The sequence below is a fragment of the Mauremys reevesii genome, linkage group 4 (assembly GCF_016161935.1).
Source record: "Mauremys reevesii isolate NIE-2019 linkage group 4, ASM1616193v1, whole genome shotgun sequence".
NCBI classification, from domain to species: domain Eukaryota; kingdom Metazoa; phylum Chordata; order Testudines; family Geoemydidae; genus Mauremys; species Mauremys reevesii.
The window spans coordinates 48,299,998-48,318,709 of record NC_052626.1 but is presented as its reverse complement, the minus strand read 5'-3'; the positions used below and the strand labels follow the sequence as shown (position 1 = coordinate 48,318,709).

Here is an 18,712-nt window from a genome sequence, read left to right as displayed (position 1 = left end):
CCACAAAGTTCATGCTGCTTTTTGCATGGTGGAAGGCTGTCAGGGCCTTCGTAGCAACAATAGACATCTAGATCAAGCGGATTTAAATTTGAAGGGGTTTCAATGACCTTGTAAATTTTGTCTGTCCTTTTTTCATCTCTACATTTACTTTTCTTGTAAGAGTCTGAAGATTTCAAACACTGAATCTCAGGAGGAAGGATTCTTGTTGCAGAGAATATTGAGGATTTCTTTGTATGCTTATGGTTTCTTTGAACAAACAGCAAGATAGCAAACTTCTCTTTAAAATGTGTGCAACAATTATTTGTAAATGCCCTGAGACTTAAGTTCTATTTAGTGACAAACTAGGTAGACACAAACTAGGTAGACAACATGGGCAGCAGCAATGCAAGCTTCCTGACATCATCTGCTGGTAATTCAACCCTGCTCTGGAAGGACCGCCATTGAGGCATGGCATTTCTTTTGTTGTTGGATTATTTTAGTCAAAAGCCAAACAAACTGAACAAAATACAATTTGGCATATTCCATGTATCACCAATATGAATATTTTTATAGATCACTCCCACATGTGTGGTGTGCCCTGGCATTATTGCTTTTAGTTATTTCTGATTATGGTTGCATCTAAATGCTCCTATCAGAATTTGGGCTATATCATGTTAAGTGTTGTATAAATACACACATCTGGTTTACACTACAGAGTTAGGTCGATGCAAGCTGCTTTGTGTTGAACTAACTGTGAAAGTGTCTTCACCTAAATTAGGCTCCCGCTGGCGTATGCGCCTTCCTACTCTGATTAAGTAATATCACCTCCACGAGGGGTGTAGAGTCACAGATGATGTAATTAGGTCGATGCAGTGTCCATGTAGACGCTGTATTGCTTACGTAGATTGTTACCAGCTGTCCCACGGTGCCCCAAACTGACAATAGTACTGAACTCCTGACAAGGATGTGCACTGCCAACACAAGGAGCCAGGTGTGTGTACACATGATTTAATAACCCCGGTAGCTGTATGCCGATGTAAGTTAGGTCAGCATAATTTTGTAGTGTAGATGTGGCCTACATCAATTAAAGGACTCACCATTGACCTAGTGCTGTCTACATGGAGATTTAGGTCAGTTTAATTACTCCGCTCAGCAGTGTGGATTTTTCACACCCCTGACCAACGTAGTTAAGCTGATGTAATTTTCTGAGTAGGCCAAGCCTCAGTTACAAGTTATGTCTGAGGCAGCTCTGTAGAGAAGTGTACTGTGTTGGTGGTTCATGTGGCAGATTGTGGGTATTACAAGGGCCTGCATTCCAGAGATCGTATAGTGCTACTGCCTTGTCCATTATAGAAAGTGTTCATACAGCCACTTCAAAGGCGGGGGGAACCCAAAAGCATCAAATTTGGGTACCTGGAGTTAGTACTTAAAATAAAAGGTATCCTTTGCCCCCACCAGAGGTGTTGAGCAGCTATGCCTCCCATTTGGGTCAATTGACTCCTTGCATATTGTGAGCCTTCAAGCAGCCTGTGAGCTGATTAAGGTTGTGTGCACAAAATTCTGGACTCTCGGTGGTCTCCACGTTTGCAATAGTCTGAGAACCATGAGTTTATTGCTTCCACCAGCCCAACATCCACTAGTGTAATAAGGAGGTAGGAGTGCGAGAGGCCCAAAAAACAAAACCCTCCCCTTTCAGGGGGGGGGTGGGGGTTCAGAGGAAGGGGGGGGAGTGGAGGAAGATTCTCCTTGCATCACTTTCACTCCTTCATCTTTGCACTCACTGCTGACTCACTCACTGAAACATTGGCTGTCCTGAGTGCTGCTGGTGCTCTTCTCTCTCTAGTCCTGTCTCTCTGGAAATGGTGAGGTCTCTGGGTCAAAAGGAGGAAGAGAGGAGTATGTGGGTATGGGTATTTTAGTATGGTGTGTGAGAATGTGTGGTATGGTATAGTTATCATGGTTTAGTTTACATATCATAGCATACACACACCTAGAATAGATGAAACTTTTTCATATTAGGAAATATACGTGATTTAGAATATGCTCTTATTTACAAACTTACTTGTATTTAAAGTTATGCTATTGTTATGTTTATATAAGGATTTAGAAAGGAAAAGGACGCAGGCAGGGAAGGAAGGGAGAGCCAGCAACACTAGGGCAGAGAGGAATAGAAACAACATTTAGAAATAGGAAGGAGAGAGGGAGAAGGAATAGAAAAATATGAGAGAAAGGAGGGGAAGAAAAGAGGAGAGAGTGAAGAGGAAGAGGAAGAGTCTGGCTGTGGGAGAGGGCTGAGGATGAGAATTAAAACTATTGACACATAAACTGCTTTAAGCAAACATTGCTTTAAAGGCTATGCTACCTCCCATGTATGCTGACTCCATGTGATGTACCATGCACCATCATACATTCCTATAGTACATTGTTTAATATAGTACATTGTTTCTGATAATGCCAGGACCAGGACTATACCCCAGAGGAAAGCTGCATGCTAACATGTGCATAAGTCATCAAACAAACATCCCTTTATTGCACGTGCTGTTAGATCTAGCACTGCCTCTTTTTTTTTTTACATTCTAAAAAAAATTTAAGATGCAAATGAATGCAAAAAATGAATGCAAAATAAAATAATGAAAATGAATGAGCACAACAATTTTTTTGCTTTTTTTCTTCTCTTTTTGTTTTTTTTTTTTTTGTTTTTGTTTTTTTTTTTTGTTGTGAATACTGAACTAAACTATTGTATATCCTTGTATATGTATGCTTATGCTTCTTGATTTTATAGAATTTTTAGAGACTACCAGACTGGAATTGATGATGCATGCAGTTAAAAAGTTAAAATCTGCATATCTCATTCATAACACATTCAGACAATAAAACAACATATAAACAACAAGCACTTAAAGACTAACAGATTATTTATTTGTTTGCAAAAAAAAAGTAAAAAAAACCTCACTTTTTTGATGTTTTGTGGATACATGGCTACCCCTGATACCCTGATACAGCCATATAGTACTCTCTACTCTCTATATTTATTCTTAAAAAAAAATAAGTCCTTAATGCATGTCTATCAAGAACAACAATAGCAGCTCCATCACAGCTGTTAGTGTATCATCTCACCATATTCTTTGGAACTGAGATCCTTAGATGCCAGAGTCATTGGCAAAACAGATTGGTGGGCATGTTAAATGGAGGATTATTGCCTCCAGTGCAACTATTGTAGTCCATTGTATTAAAAAGGTTACTGAGGAAGCACACTAAATCCATCAATTATAAATACACTTTTGGGAGTGTGAGGTAGTCACTTTTCTAAATAAAATAGATTGACCTTTTTCTCCCCAAAATGGCAGCTACAGTCCATATGATAGACTAAGTTCCCCTCTAAAAAGATATTTTGGAGTTGCAGAAGTGCAAACAAAATTTTCTTCATTCCCCAAAATATTTGGAAAAAAAAATGTAATTTTAAAGTAGATTTGACTGAAGTCATGTGACTTGTTCAGAAAGATACACAAGCAATTCATCTAAGTTAGAATGTTGATTCCTTTTGGCATTCAGTCCTTTGTTCTAATCATTGACTTGCGTGTCTTCCATGTGTTTGGGAAGATGTCTTGTGCCTCAGAGGTGGTACATAAACCAATAGTGATGGTAAATCTTACACTAAGGGTCAGAGTCCAGCTTCATCCAGATGCTAGAGAATCCTTCAATTCAGGTGTCTTTCCAACCTTGTAATCTTGGGTACAGCTCAAGACATTTTTTATGGACCCATGGAGTAAAGAGTTCGAGGAACAATTTGAAAAAGCATTGATGCAGCTTGTTTCTGACATTCTACCTCTTATTTTAGGGGGGAAAACAGGTTTTGGAATATTGTCAATGTCTTTCTGAATAAAAATTATTTAATTTTTGTTTCAAATTTTTATTTAAAACTGTAAACAACCCTGTGTGTTATAATCTGTTTATCTATGGCACATTGATTTTTGTCAGTAGATATGAAGAGGGGCCAGAGAGAGAATGGGATTGCTCTCTAAGGATTCCTTGATCAGGCTCAGTAGAAAGAGCGGTTGCTGGAAGTCCTGGGTTTGAGTTTTGAATACAGTATTTTTAAAAACAAAAAAAATTCACCATTCGCACTTGCTTTGTAATTTTGAAATGCTGGAAAACAAAAAACACATCATTCCCTGTTTTGAAATAATATATTATACTACTTAGGCTCAAAATAATGAATTATTCATACAATTTGTTTGGTTCCCTTCTGAGAATAACAGCAACATTCTTCCAGCATGGGGCTCCGTTTAACTAATGATCACCTAGGCACTACTGTATGCTATAAAGAATCTTTCCACACGCCGTGAGGTCACTAGAACAATGATGCATATTTTCGAATGGCAAGTTGCTTTAAAATCCTGAGTATAGGTCAAAGGGTTTGGTAAAACAAGATCTTTAAATCAGCTGTTCAAGACTTTAAATAAAACTGTTGCATGAAGAAAAATGCTTGTTTTTGCTTGTTAAACTAAGTAGGATAAATACAGTAGATTTTTTTTCTGTCTTCAGCATGCATTATATAGGTGCACTTTTATTCTACAAATTTTGTATGGGAGTTAACAGATAAGTACTATTTTTCTTTGGGCAATAAATAAATGCTCTTCAACAGCTATGATGCCTACTTCAAGGTTTGCCAATAAATAAAATAACCTATTTACTGATAAGGCAATAAAATGAGTAGTTCAGTTGGCTTCAGGTAACTGCACAGCAAACAAGCGTACAACTATTTCCAAAAATGTTTACTTGAACCAGGATTTGAAGCTCCCTCCCTCATCCTAATATAAGCATAGCTGATCTTAAATAAACAAACAAAAACCACTATCCAAAAAACCACTTATTTTGGTTCATGTCATTTTAACCTCCTTGTTATGAATTTATTGTGAGTTGTTCTCTAATTTAAAGATGACACATAACTTATGTCTGTACATAGTCTTTAATTTCATTTTTTCTCTTGTAAATAAGATCTGTAAGTGACTCATGATTCATCAGCTGTGGTTTTATGATATTAATGGGAATGCAGATTACTTTCGTTTAAATTTCCTGCCTTGATGAGGTCAATCTTGAAAGAGGGTTTTTTAAGAATATTTCTTTTAAGAGGAAATGTATGAAATCATAAACAGTAATAATTGTGATATAAAAGATTCACTTTCATTGTTGACCTAGGCAGTAGGAAAATGGACTACCATTTGATTCTGAGTTTAACTAAATCTTAACTAGTTACAATTATACATCTAATGGATGTGAATAAGTTATTTATATATTTATCACTTTCTGTATTTATTGGAATACATTACAAAATCTTCACAGCATCCTTCTTTGAAAGTCCCAGTTTGCTTCACAAATTTACAACCTTCTAAAAACTGATGCAAATAACATTTTCCATCTTGATATCAAAACTAAATCTATTTAATCTTTCAGAATTTTGGCAGGAATCTGATTCCAGACCTGAGAGATATTTACTCAGACTTTCTCCTAAATATTCATGATTTATATTTGAGATGTATTTATAGAAATAAGGCACTGACTTAAAAAAAACTAGTGCATGAACTAAAGACAAGTCAGAAAGAGATTCTGTGTGAGTAAAAAGAAAATATTCTGAATCCATGTGAGGATATACTAGTAGCTAAAGAAGAAATTTAAACATTTATCAAGTGTGTCGTGGATGAATGCTGAGATGTTTACACTGTACTACTTTCTGACTCACTGCACAAATTCTTGCTATTCATTCTCTCTCTCCCTCTCCCCCCCCCCAAGTAACTAGATTAGTTTCAGAATTGTAATTTGTGCCAGGCACTTAGCTTACTCCTTTTGCATATAAAATGTGACGATTATAAAATAATTTAATGAAGTTTAAGAAAACAGCACATCAAGTAAATGCAAAACGAACAACCCTCCTATCCTCCAATAATTCTTCCTTTTTTTTTTTTTTTTTTTCAAAAAGGTGTGATCTAGCCTCTCCAGGCACTACAGGGAAAACTGGTCATTTATCTCATTTTCTCTTTAAAGTGTTTTGTTACACTTCATGTTCAAACTTTTGATTTTAAATAGATTAAAATTAGGTAAATGCTGGTCCTAATATGACTACCTTATTTGTCCTGATAGAATAGGAAGTGTCAGTAAAAATGGGTGATGATTTGAAATATACCTTTATAGCCACTAACTAGACATTTCATATGTAAAATATGACCCTCTTTAAAGGGAAGACATATTGAACAAATGAAGTGCTTTATATAAAATATTTACTAACCCAAACCTTAGCCTCAACTCATTCCTCATTTACAGATGTTTCTGCACTTTGATTTTATTTGGGAAAGGAAAGGTACTTTCTAAAGTACTATAAGAGGCTGTTCTTTCACCATTTCTGCTCTGATACAAAAATTAAATCCTGCAAATCTCAAAGGAGAGACTTCAAGATTTTTCATGTTTTGGGGTCTGCTTCTACAAGCACATACTACCTATGTAGTACTTGTTACCATGAGTAGTCTACTCAACCAATGAGGATATCCATCCTAGCACACACTGAGCTGGGTATTAAGTGTGGGCAGGATGGGGTCTTAATGTTGCCTGCTAAGGAAGCTTGGAGAACGATTAGAATCCGAACTTTGATTCTGTTAAGACAACCAGCAGCCATAGCTTCTGAACATTCTGAAATTTAACTTATTGTTGGGTGAATTACAATTCACCTTCCATTTTTACAACAACTAGTTTCCAAAAACAGAGGACAGATAGATTTCATGAACTGTGGATGAGGGGGGCTGTTTGCTACATTCCTCCCTATCTAGGCTGAAATCACTGAATCATTTCAAGTTACGACCTAGGCTAGAATTAAAGATTTTAGTCATCTGGCTGGCAGTCTGGATCTCAAAAGTCCCAATGCCAGATGCATTGCATTACCTTCGATGGAACTAATACAGGTTTCTGATGCATGGATTGTCTATGATTACTTCGCTAGTGATCGTCAAAGAGGGAGAGATGCAGATTGGGATAAGTAAAGAACACATAAGAGATCTTCATAGAATCATAGAATCATAGAATTCAAGATCAGAAGGGCTTATCTAGCTTAATCTTAAAGTCATGGAGGGCCTGATGTTGTTCATCCCAGGGTGCTGAAGGAATTAGGTGAAGAAATCTTGGTGCCACTGGCAATAATAAGTACAAACTCACAGATGACAGGAGAGGTCCTAATGTAGTGCCCATCTTTAAAAAAGGGGGAAAAGGAGGAGGTGGGAAACTATAGACCAATCAGTCTGATGTTGATACCTGGGAAGCTACTAGAGCAATGTGTAAAACATTCAATTTGCAAATATTTTGGAGGATGAAGGTATGATCACTAGCAGCTAGCATAGATTTACTAGGACCAAATCATGTCAAACCAGTTTGATTTCCTTCTTTGACAAGGTAACTGGTTTGGTGGATAAGAGGAGGCAGTGGACATAATATACCTGGACTTTAGCAAGGCTTTTGACATAATCCCACATGAAATTCTAATAAGAAAAGTGGAGAAATGCAGGCTTGGTAGAACTACCATTAAGTGGATACATAATTGGTTAAACTACCACAAACAAAGAGTAACTATTAATGGAATGATGTCAGATTGGAAGAAGGTATCAAGTGAAGTTGTCAGGGCTGAATCCCCACTCTGGGGCTTGGAGTGCAGAAGGTGGATTTAAAAAAAATGCAAGGATTTAAAAAACTTAATACTTGCCACTCCAGGCTTGTATTACACTCCCAAGGTTACAGCTTTTCTGACTTTGGCTTGGTAAATGCTGCCACCGCCCAAATGCAAAAACCCTCTTTGAACCCAGGAAGGAGCATTTGAGGATTTGAGAATTCCTCAAGCCCTTTCTCACACACACACCCCTCCCCTCAGGGAAGAGCTGAGAAATGAAACAAAGGAAATTAGCTGTGGCCACCAGCTAATCAAACAGCATATGTACAAACCTCTTAGGACATACAAATCCAAATCCTTCTTAAAAAGGTAAATTTTATTAAAACCAAAAGAAAATGCATCTAAAACTTAGGCATTTGCTAGATTTTCAAAGAGCAATTCCAAAAATTAAGCACCCTAACTAGCTTTCTTGGGGGTTCACCTTAAAGGTTACAAGCAAACAAAAGCATTAGGGATTAGCACAGAGGAGATCCACAAGCCAAAATAAGAAATACACCTGATAGTGTCTGTCTAAGCATTCCCTATCCAAATTATTTCTTCTAGATATGAAAAATACTTTGTCATACCTGGTTCAAACCTTACACAGTATTCCTGCTTATAGCATTGCTGCTCCATGTCCCTGCAGCCCAGAGAACAACAGAGTTTCTTTCCCCATTTAAAAAAGTTCTAGCCTTCCCATTGGCTCTTTTGGTCAGGTGCTCACTTTTGTTTTCTTTACCTGGGGGGCTTTTTAACCCTTTACAGGTAAAGCAAGTAAAGAACAGCTACCAAGAGGGATTTTACAGCTAACTGGCTGGCTGGGTGTCCATCAAAGGGAGCTATCCTCCCACTTTATTTATCACAGAGTTTCCACAGGGATCTGGTCTGGGTCTTGTGTTTAACATTTTTATTAATGATCTGGATATAGGACTAGAGAGCATACTGATCAAATTTGCAGATGATACAAAGCTGGGGTGGGTTGCAAACACTTTGGAGGATAGAGCTAAAATTCAGAGGGATCTTGATAAATTGGAGAAGTGGGGTATAGACAACAAAATTAAATTTAATAAAGACAAATATTAGTTGCTACACTTAGGGAAGAAAAACCAAACACACAAATACAGAATGGGGAAAACTGGCTTGGCAGCAGCACTGCTGAGAAGGATCTGGGAGTTGTGATGGATCACAACCTCAACATGAGTCAACAATGTGATGCTGTTGAAAAAGAAGAGGGGGGGGGAAAGGCAAATGCAATTATGGGTTGCATTAACAGAGGCATAGCATGTAGGTAATGGGAGGTGATAGTATTGCTCTACTTGGTACTGGTTAGGTCTCAGCTGGAGCACTGTGTCCAGTTTTTGGTCACTGTGGTATAGAAAGGGTGTAAAGAAACTGGAAAAGATCCAGAGGCAAGTGAAAAAGGGATCATAGGGATGGAATGCAAACCATATCAGCAATGGCTGAAGAAACTGGGTATGTTTGGTTTGGAAAAGGGGAGGAGGTGGAATGATCATGGTCTTCAAATACTTGAAAGGCTGCCATAAAAAAGATGGAGAAAAATTGTTCTCTCTTGCTACAGAGAGTGGGACAAGGGGCTATGGGTTCAAAGTACAGCATAGCAGATTTAGATTAAATCTCAGGAAAAACTTCCTACCTAAAAGAACAGTAGGACAATGGAAGTTCCTTCACTAGAGGTTTTCAAAAAGAGACTGGATAGCTATTTGTCTTGGATGGTTTAGACACAAATCCTGCATCTTGGCAGGGGGTTAAACTAAATGACCCTTGCAGTCCCTTCTAACCCTATGGTTCTATGATTTAATATCAAATATTTATTTTTGTAGGAAGAGAGCCATCTGACTTCTAGCTGATCTCCTTTTTCTTTTTCTTTCCTTATCATAATTCTGTTAGAACATTTCCTGTCTACTTTAAAGGAATCCTTTAAATCCTGTAGACTACTGGCAAAGGTATTTTTTGTAAGTCCTCTCCTTTTTTTTTTTTTTTTTTTTTTTTTTTTTCCTTATCTTATTTATATCTAGTAATGTTATCTATCTTGTCTTGTAACTATTTTGTAATGTTAAAGAACAGGAATAGATAGAAAGGGGAATTGTGTATATGAAAGAAAAAGCTGAAAGTGAATTGAAATGTCAGAAAAAAAAAAAAAAAAATCTACTAGAAAAAAAAAAGAAAGAAAACCAATCTGTTAATTTTTTTTTTTTTTTGCTTGATGGCTAAAGTAATAAAATTATAGGTTGTACACTGTACACATTTTATATAGAAACTTGTGTACACACACACACACACACACACACACACACACACACACACACACACACACACACACACACACACACACACACACACATGTGTATATTACATAGATTGTGCACTATCTATAGTTATTTTTTTTTTTTTCTGACACATATTTATATAAGATTCTTATTTTAGTAACTTAAAAACTAAAAACTTTTTATGAAAAATTTTTATGCTGGGTGTCAATCTTTGTTATTATATATTTTTTTTTTTTTTTTTAAAAAAAAAAAGCAAAAATGCAGCTCCTTTGACTTTTGACTTTCACTGCACTGTAGCCATGTTTACACTGGACATTACTGTGCTGTATATTCACACCCTGGCTTGCTGTGCAGTAACTCACCATATAGACAAGCCATTAAACTACACTTTTCACAGTTGGCTACTAATTGTGCATTCCTCATTTTGTGGGTGCCCAACCTGATACCAGAGGGTGGGGTGTCTAATTTTACAGAAGTGCTGAGCACTCAGAACTGCAATTTAAGACAACGGGAGATTTGCTTAGCATTATATAGCATTTTATATATTCAAAGTAGGCTAAACAATTGAGGACCTAGGCATCTCAATCTGGGCACAATTTCAGTTTCCTTTAAATCTTTGTGCCCTAGTAATACCATGTAAAATAGTGTAGTGTAAATAAAAATCATTCATCTGTGTGAAGTAAAACTGTAGTTTAAAAGTAGTGATGAATGCCAGTGAGATGAGAATGAAAAAGAAAAGTCCTAATAGTAAGCCTACAATATTATTTTGAGGATATGATAGTATTGTCAGTAAATGAGCAAAGGCATAAGCATAAAGCAAAAAATTAAATAAAATAAATATTCAAATAAATGGTTCATGTTGTGCAGCTTGCATTCATTCATAATATGATGCAAAATAAAATAAAAAAAATATAATATGATATGATGAATGTTAATTGCATGATGAATACACACATGAGGATAAGAATATTATTTATTTCACCTTTATTTTTATTTTTTTTGATTTCAGTTTTTGAATGTTCTTTTGATGTGCTGTTTTGATGTTTTTGTGTGTGTGTTGTGTGTGTGTATAAATAAAAATAATAATTATAATATAATTATGTATATTATATTGTGTTTGGTGTGTTGATGTACATGTAAATGGTACTATTTTTTTTTTTTTGCTTTTAAATGCTTTTTAACTACATACATTACTTGTTTACTTTTTCATATTTGTATGCTTTGGACATATAATATTGTGGTTGGTGTGTGGTGTGTGATGTGGTGTGATGTGGTATTTATATATGATTATATTTTTGATGTGTTTGTATTACAATTGTGATACAAACACAGCCATATAAAATAATTTAACTACACACACAGTAGCAGTGGGAGCAGTGGTCAAGTGGGTAAAGGGAGTGTGATCCTTTGGGGGTGGTAGCAGGAGCCAGCAGCAGTTCACAGTTCAGTTCAGGATTTGCTGAACTTTTGAAAAAAAAAAGCAAAAGCCGGCTCTGCAGTGTGGCAGTGGCATGCATTGCATTTTTTTTTTACTGATAGTGCAAATCAAAAAAGATTGGAGACCACTGCACTAGAGATCACAAATGAATATAATTTATATACTCAGTATTGGAAATCATGTTGGTTAGTGTAAGAAACAAGAAAAACATTCTCAAAGGCAGTTATCTTTTATCAGAGAAATTTGGTAAAGATCAAGCTAGCTCAAATATAAATATTTTAAAGAGCCAGATGCCAGAACAGAACTACAGAATTATGAAGTAGAGAGAAGAGACTTCCCACACGTGCACAAACAACAAAAAAAATTAGCACTCTGGCAATCCAGGTAATAGTCACTTTTCAGGGATACGAAACATGTCAGAAGACCCATATCTTGCAGACTGAAGTGTAAGTGCACTCAAACTTTTTTTAAGAAGGAGAGCTGTACTCCTTTCCCCCAGGTAATTATGTATCACCCTCCTATGTCCTTTGGGACCTTGAGTTTCCCTGGTGGGCAGTGTGCTGAACAGTAGCATCCTACTGACTTAATGCTTTACCATTGATTTCAGTGAGTAAGATCAAGTCCTATAACCACATCCCAAGTAAAGCTCCCATTGACTTCAGTGGCATGGGATTAGGGCAGAGGTGGGCAAACTACAGCCCGCAGGACCCTCCTGCCCGGCCCCTGAGCTCCTGGCCAGGAGACTAGCCCCCACCCCCTCCCCTGCTGTCACTCCTGCTCCGCAGCCTCAGCTCGCTCTGCCGCTGGCGCAAAGCTCTGGGCAGCAGGGCTGCGAGCTTCTGGGGCAGAGCAGCTACAGAGTCCAGCCTGACCTGGTGCTCTGTGCTGCGCAGTGGTGACAGTGTGGCTGGCTCCAGCCGGGCAGAGGGGGCAGGGGCCCCTGGGGCGGGTGGAAGATGGGGAGGGGCCAGGCCACAACCCCCTCCCCTAACCGGCCCTCCATATAATTTCCGAAACCCAATATGGCCCTCAGGCCAAAAAGTTTGCCCACCCCTGGATTAGGGCCATACTTGATTAGGGCCATACTTGATTAAACTGTTTCCCAGCAGCCTCTTTAGGCTTCCTTTAAACATGAGCACAAAGGCTTTTATGTTTGTAATGGCAAAACATATTAAATTAATTCAGTGTTGGTGTTCTGTAAATTTTGTTTTTCTTGGGAGAATGCTTGCATGAAAATTTGCAATGTAAAATTCAGAACACTTGAATACCTTTGGTCCTGATTGTACAATTCAATGATGACTTAATTTCTATCACCACCATTTCATCTAGAGAAGAAAATATAGAAATAAGGCCAAATTCTGTCTTTGACTACACGCACAAGTGGTAACTACATACATATACTTGAGAACCTAGTTCGTTCTCCAAAATGTGTTTTCATTCTCCCATTATTTAATATTTAAAAAGCAAGATAAATTCAATTGTATGTTTATATAGAGAATCATGCATCTCTATATAAGGTGATGTATGCTATATAGTACTAGCAAACCATTTGAAATTTTTCCTAATTGTTTAAATTTGTCCAGCAGAAACTTAGATAGAAAGTAGAACAAAGTTCACTTTCCTGTATTGTAGTTGATTATGTATCAAGCTTACAAAATTCAGATCCAATATGAATGGGTGAGAAATCAGATGAATCTAGTATATTTATGCAGATGTGTATGTTCCAGAGCTCTCTAACAGCCTGAAGACCAATGGCAGCAATGGAGCCTGTAATGAAGAGTTAATGGAACCATTAAGGGACAGCAGCTACTCATATCTGGCCTGTAAATCATGGGGGTTGAACTTTCTTTGTGTGGGTCTTGGCACACCCACTGTCCCTTATTCTCCTAAGGCAGCTGTGCCCAAGGGCATGATAAAGGCACATCTTTGGTGACACACAGACTATAGAGGTTCTCCCTTTCCACATATTTTCATGTGAGAGTTCAATCTATCACCAGCAGTGAAGGCAGCTCTTACATTAAGCTCTGAGTGGTCTTCACCACTGCTTGTCTTGCCAATATGAACATTTCACCATGTAAAGAAGAGTGGACCTCTTTGTAACACACATACAGCTCAAATTTTATTCTCTGCTTGCTGTCTATTTAAGATTATGTTGGTTTTCACTAGATGTCCCACCATTTCTTCATGTTAACGTGATGCTGTATCTTTTTTGCTTTTCTGACTGGATATAAATGTCAGTGGATGAGCAGTCTGTGTGTATATATGGTGGAGGAATCACTTAACATCTCTGTTTACCAGAACCCCTAGATATTATAAGAGGCACATGGATTTAATATTTTAAGAAGGGTTTTATAGTGAAGTATGGGGGGAGATGGTGATTTGGATTTTCTATTTAATTGTGTTAATGATTCATACACAGTTAATGACTTGAAATTTGAAAATATTTAAAAAATACAAAACCAGCAACATATAAGACTTCATGTACTGATATTTTCTATGAAGTATTAAGAGTCAATGCCATTATGCATATTCATATAGGAGTTGGAGGTTTATTTTCTAGGTGATTAAGAGGTAGATGCACTAATACCATTATGTGTTACCAGATTTGTGTGCCTCGCTGCTTAAAAATTTCCCCTTTGCATCTAGCATCAGTTACACCCTGGGTCCACATATACATCTTTAGGATGGATTAAAAATTGGATTCAAAGAGATTGGAGAAGATTATGGAAATCATTGCCTCTGGCATACTACTGAGAGTTTTCAATTTACATTTATTTTGTTAAAGATGGCTTCAAATGAAAAATCTCAAACTGAATGGCCAACGGGTAATGTTTCGATCTGTCAGTCTATGTTTTTGTTTTTTCCCTAAATCCTGCTTCAATGGGATTGCTAAAAATACAACTTAGTTTGTTTCTTTTTAAATATTTTCTGTCCTCCGGAGTGCTATGCATTGAAACTAAAGGCACAAGTGTGTCATGCAAGGAACATCTTGTGTCCTTCCTCGGATTAAGTATATGCACAGGGAAATCTGACTTGTATCTCGTAAAAAATTAAAAATATTTTGTCTTTTAAAGCTATAGTATAATTGCAGATTCAAAAATATTTTTTAAGAAAAAACATGTTTCTAGAAATTATAAATTTGTAAAGCCTTTTGAAGATGAGAAATTACACTAAGCACTTTCATATTTTTATGATCATTCTCGTATACAATGCACCTCCCTTATGACCTCACAAATACCAGACCTTATTCCAGAATTTCCACTGTTTCCAGAAGGTAGGAGGGGTTTAGAGTGGATAACTTGTAAGAGAGGAAAGGATCTGGTTGATAGTGGTAATAATAATAACTAATAGTCTACAATTTCAGCATGGGGTGAAAGAAAAAAGGAAGAAAAGTTTAATGCTTAAGGACTTGATGCTGCACACAAGTTACATGTGTGTAGACCCTTATTCCTGCTGGGTAAAATCCTGCCCTATGATGTCAATGGGAGTTTTTGCCATTGACTTCAAAGGGGACAGAATTTCATGTATTGACTTTAATGGCTGCTGCATGTGAATGAGGATCCATACAGGTATCTGTTGGCAGGGTCAAGATCTGTGCTAGTTTTTATCAAGATGCCTAACAAATTTCAAAAATAAAGCCAATTGGTTTTAAAGATTCCCTTGTGTCTACTCTCTCTGCAGAGATGAACAAAGATGTTTCTTACCTAGTATTGAAAGGCACTTCTAGCTGGGCAGAGTAGTAGAGGACTCTCATTAATATAAACATATGGAAATGAAAATACAGATTTAAATTTATTTTATTTTTTGCTTCTTCAGAATCAGTTTTCCCAGTGTCGTTTGGGAATGTCAGCATATTTTAAGCTTTGATGTAACTTCAAATAGTTCTTGTTATGTGAGAAAGTTGTTGCTGTGGGAATTGCATGCTGTAATGCATCATCCATATCAGTAACCTAACTGAAAGCTAGATTTCCCACAGACAGCTTAAATTTCTACCTTCTGTAAAATAAAGACTATATTAATGTTTTATAAATTATTTGTACAACTGCTAATACCATTTTTTCCTAGCCTTTATTAGGATTATGGTTTTGGTGAATTATCCCTTTAAAAGTATTTAGGCATTGCTGTGATGCAATCAGTGTTGCAATGCCTAACTGATTTAGGTGCCTAAATCTCATTTTCAGAAACGATTTAGGCAGGTTGGAGCCTAATTCCCATCAACTGGCAATTGGATTTTAGCTCCATAGTGCCTAAATCCCTTTTGAAAATGAGATTTAGGCTCTTGAATCAGTTAAGCATTGTAACGCTGAGCGCAGCAATGCCTAAATTGCCTGTTAAAAATCTAGACTTGAGAGTCTGATTCAGAGCCCCCTAAAGCCAGTGGGAGCTTTGTGTTGGCTTCAGTGAGCTTTGGATCAAGATAACTTTAGACGTCCACCATTTATGTTCATAAAGATCAAAAAGAAGAAATGTGGAAAAAGTGACTCGATCACACTAATTAATTTTTATGACTTATGAAATCCTATTTCTGTAAATAATCGTGCAAATTATGTTTCAGTGTAATAATGCACATCTTTAAATATCAAAGCATAATTGAAGGAAAAGTTTAAAAAATCGCATGAAGTCAAATACTATTTGCCAAATTAAAAAATTCTCTACATGACTGCAGTGAAATCCTGCTCACCTTGCTCCTGTGAATAGTTCCATTAATTTCAATAGGATTATTATTTACCTGAGTACAACTAGCATGGTTTGACCCCTTCTTTGTAATACAAAGAACATCAAAGAATTTCTTGGTCTATCAGCTGTTTTATGTCTAGTTTTATAAATTTTGTAGATTCCAAGGCCAGAAGGAACTTTTCTGACCTCCTGTGTAAGATAGGCCATAGGCCTTGCCCAAACTAATTCCTAGAGCATCACTTTTAGGAAAAAAAATCCAATCTTGATCTAAAAATTTACCAAGGATCACAGTGGATTCTCTGTCACTGACAAAGTTTAAATAAAGATGTACCCTCAAACAGCTTGTTTGTTAACATAACATTATATTTGTTTTCAATAAACCAAATTAATGCACAGATTAATGTAGTTTATTTACAATGTAAGAGTGAACAAGTCACTTATAACATAAGCTATGTTTTTGTTCTGATTTTCCCCAGTGCTTTAGCACAAATATACCTGTTTTAGATGATTTTTCAGTTTTTGCACAGACATTCGTTTTTACTTCAACATGTGCATTACTAGTTTTTTTGCATAATATAGTGCTTGACTGCTAAAATAGATGTTTGCAATCTTCTGTGAGAAAATGTATTGTCCTCCTTCCACTGAGCACTCTGTTTCAGCAAGAGTTAGCAAAGAATTTTTACCCAAGCTTTTTAAAGTTAATTTGCTTCTGCAGCACTCTGGCTGCTCTTTTTGTGTGTGTGTGTGTGTGTGTGTGTGTGTGTGTGTGCACTTCGGCGGCGCTCTGGCCATTTTTTTTCTTTTTTGCGCTTCCGTGGCACTCCAGCCGCTTTTTTTTTTTTTTTTTTCCGGAGCCACCTTATGATCGCGTTATATCCGAATTTGCGTTATTGCGGGGTGCGTTATAGCGGGGTTTCCCTGTATATTAATTTTGTTGGTGCACAAATACTGGAACAGTGATATTGCCTAAACTGGCCTATACCATAATTCTGTATTCACTTCAGTATTATGTTGGTGAAAAGGCTAATACAGGCATGAAGGACTGATCATGGTCAAATGATGCTCCTGCCCTATGATAGGGCAGTCACCATATGCTGTTCTTTCCTGGGTCTCTTCCATGGCTGTCTCCTTCTCTACCATTCAACTTGTTGAGAAATGTTTGCTTGCATCCAGTTTGCAATCCAGATCACTTTGAATCAGTGACTTGTCCTCTTCATTATTTAACATTCCCCCCAATTTTTATATTATCTGCAAACTTTAACATTGCAATGTAATGTTTTGGTTCAAATATACATTACAGAAGTCTTTTGCTGAGAATCCAGTATGTTCAAATTAGTTCACTGTCAGTCTTTTATTTTGTTGTTCCTTGTTACAAAACTGAGTCAGGTTTAAAATGGATTTGAATTTAAATTGGATGCAACATCCATGTCTTGTCTTTGTTTGACTGTAACTCCTTTGTTTGAACTCCTTGGGCACAAAATGGGGGTGTAAGATGTGATTCCATGAGTACTTGATTCCAGTTATCCAACTGAAGTCAAATATTACCAGTCTCCCTTTGTTTTTTCCTAGCTTCTTAGGCATGTTCGTCATGAGTAACGTTAAGTGGCAGAATATCAGCCCTTTTATTTATAAAGAGTCCATTTCAGAGAAAGAAAGCTGACTCAACTTGTTTTTGCAAAAGCAAGGAGTGTCATTTCTTTTTAAAAGCATATTATAGGCCAAATTTACAAACACTGAGTAATGTCTGACAATTTGATTCTTTTCAGATTATTATCTTAAACTGTAAGCCTGAGTAATTCAGTTTGTGTCTGTATGTAGCTGTGGTTTTGCTAGAAGTCTTTGATTTGTCTAAACACACAGCACTGTTGTCTAAATTTGTGTGTGTGTAAATGAAGCACCTGGGCATCTGCTACCCAGTTTGCACAGACAAATGTGGGGTTTGTGCTTGCAAAATGTGTGCATAAATAGCTCCTTTTCCTTTGTGTCACTATTTGCTCTGCTGTTCTTACCACTCATTATGGGTAGCTTCTGATAACCTTACTTGCAATGGGCAGTGGCTTACTCCAGAGTCCTGTTGACCTCACTGGGACAACATGTACAGTAAGAGGCTACCTAATGTCAGTTAAAATATCAAGGGAAGGCCCTGTAGATTGTTCCTATGTTGTTTAACTTTGGCTTATCGAAGAAGTATAATCTGTTTTCTTTACTTTTTTATATTATAATAAATCATGTATACTGGGGTCTCAAACTCAATTTACCTTAGGGCCAGTGCCAGTCCTCAAATCCTCCCAGCGGGCCAATAATGTCTCTGAAGATGGTGTTCAGAAAGAAAATGTTTATATTGTATTTTTTTATTTCAAATTTCTTAGAAATAATAAAACTGTCATACAACTTTAAACAATTCTTCACCTGCCAAAGAGGTTTTTTTAGTGTTTGCCAGACACCTGGCAACCCTTCAGTTCTGTCAGTTTGTTGATGTTTGGCCTCAGTGACTGAGCAGTTGAAACCTTCAGGATTGCAGCAAGGTGTGCCTTAGATAGATAGTTGTGTTCAGTATTTTGACTTGTTTATATTCATTGTGGAATTAGTGATGCTGCCTCCATGGCTGACTCTGCCCGGCAACTAATGCTGTTGTCTCCATGGCTG

General features: G+C 36.9%; 1 protein-coding gene across 4 annotated transcripts in view; it reads left to right on the top strand.

Annotated features, from left to right (window-relative positions):
* The window catches only part of AKAP6 (A-kinase anchoring protein 6), a 397,464-nt gene that overhangs the window by 49,310 nt on the left and 329,442 nt on the right, over positions 1-18,712 (top strand). Inside the window, exon 1 of one of the 4 annotated variants that reach the window (XM_039538043.1) lies at positions 14,700-14,720. The exons of the other annotated variants lie outside the window; for them this stretch is intronic. The gene's annotated coding sequence lies outside the window, so the exon portion shown is untranslated. Of the gene's footprint in view, positions 1-14,699; positions 14,721-18,712 lie in introns of those variants that run through there. 4 annotated transcript variants of the gene reach the window in all.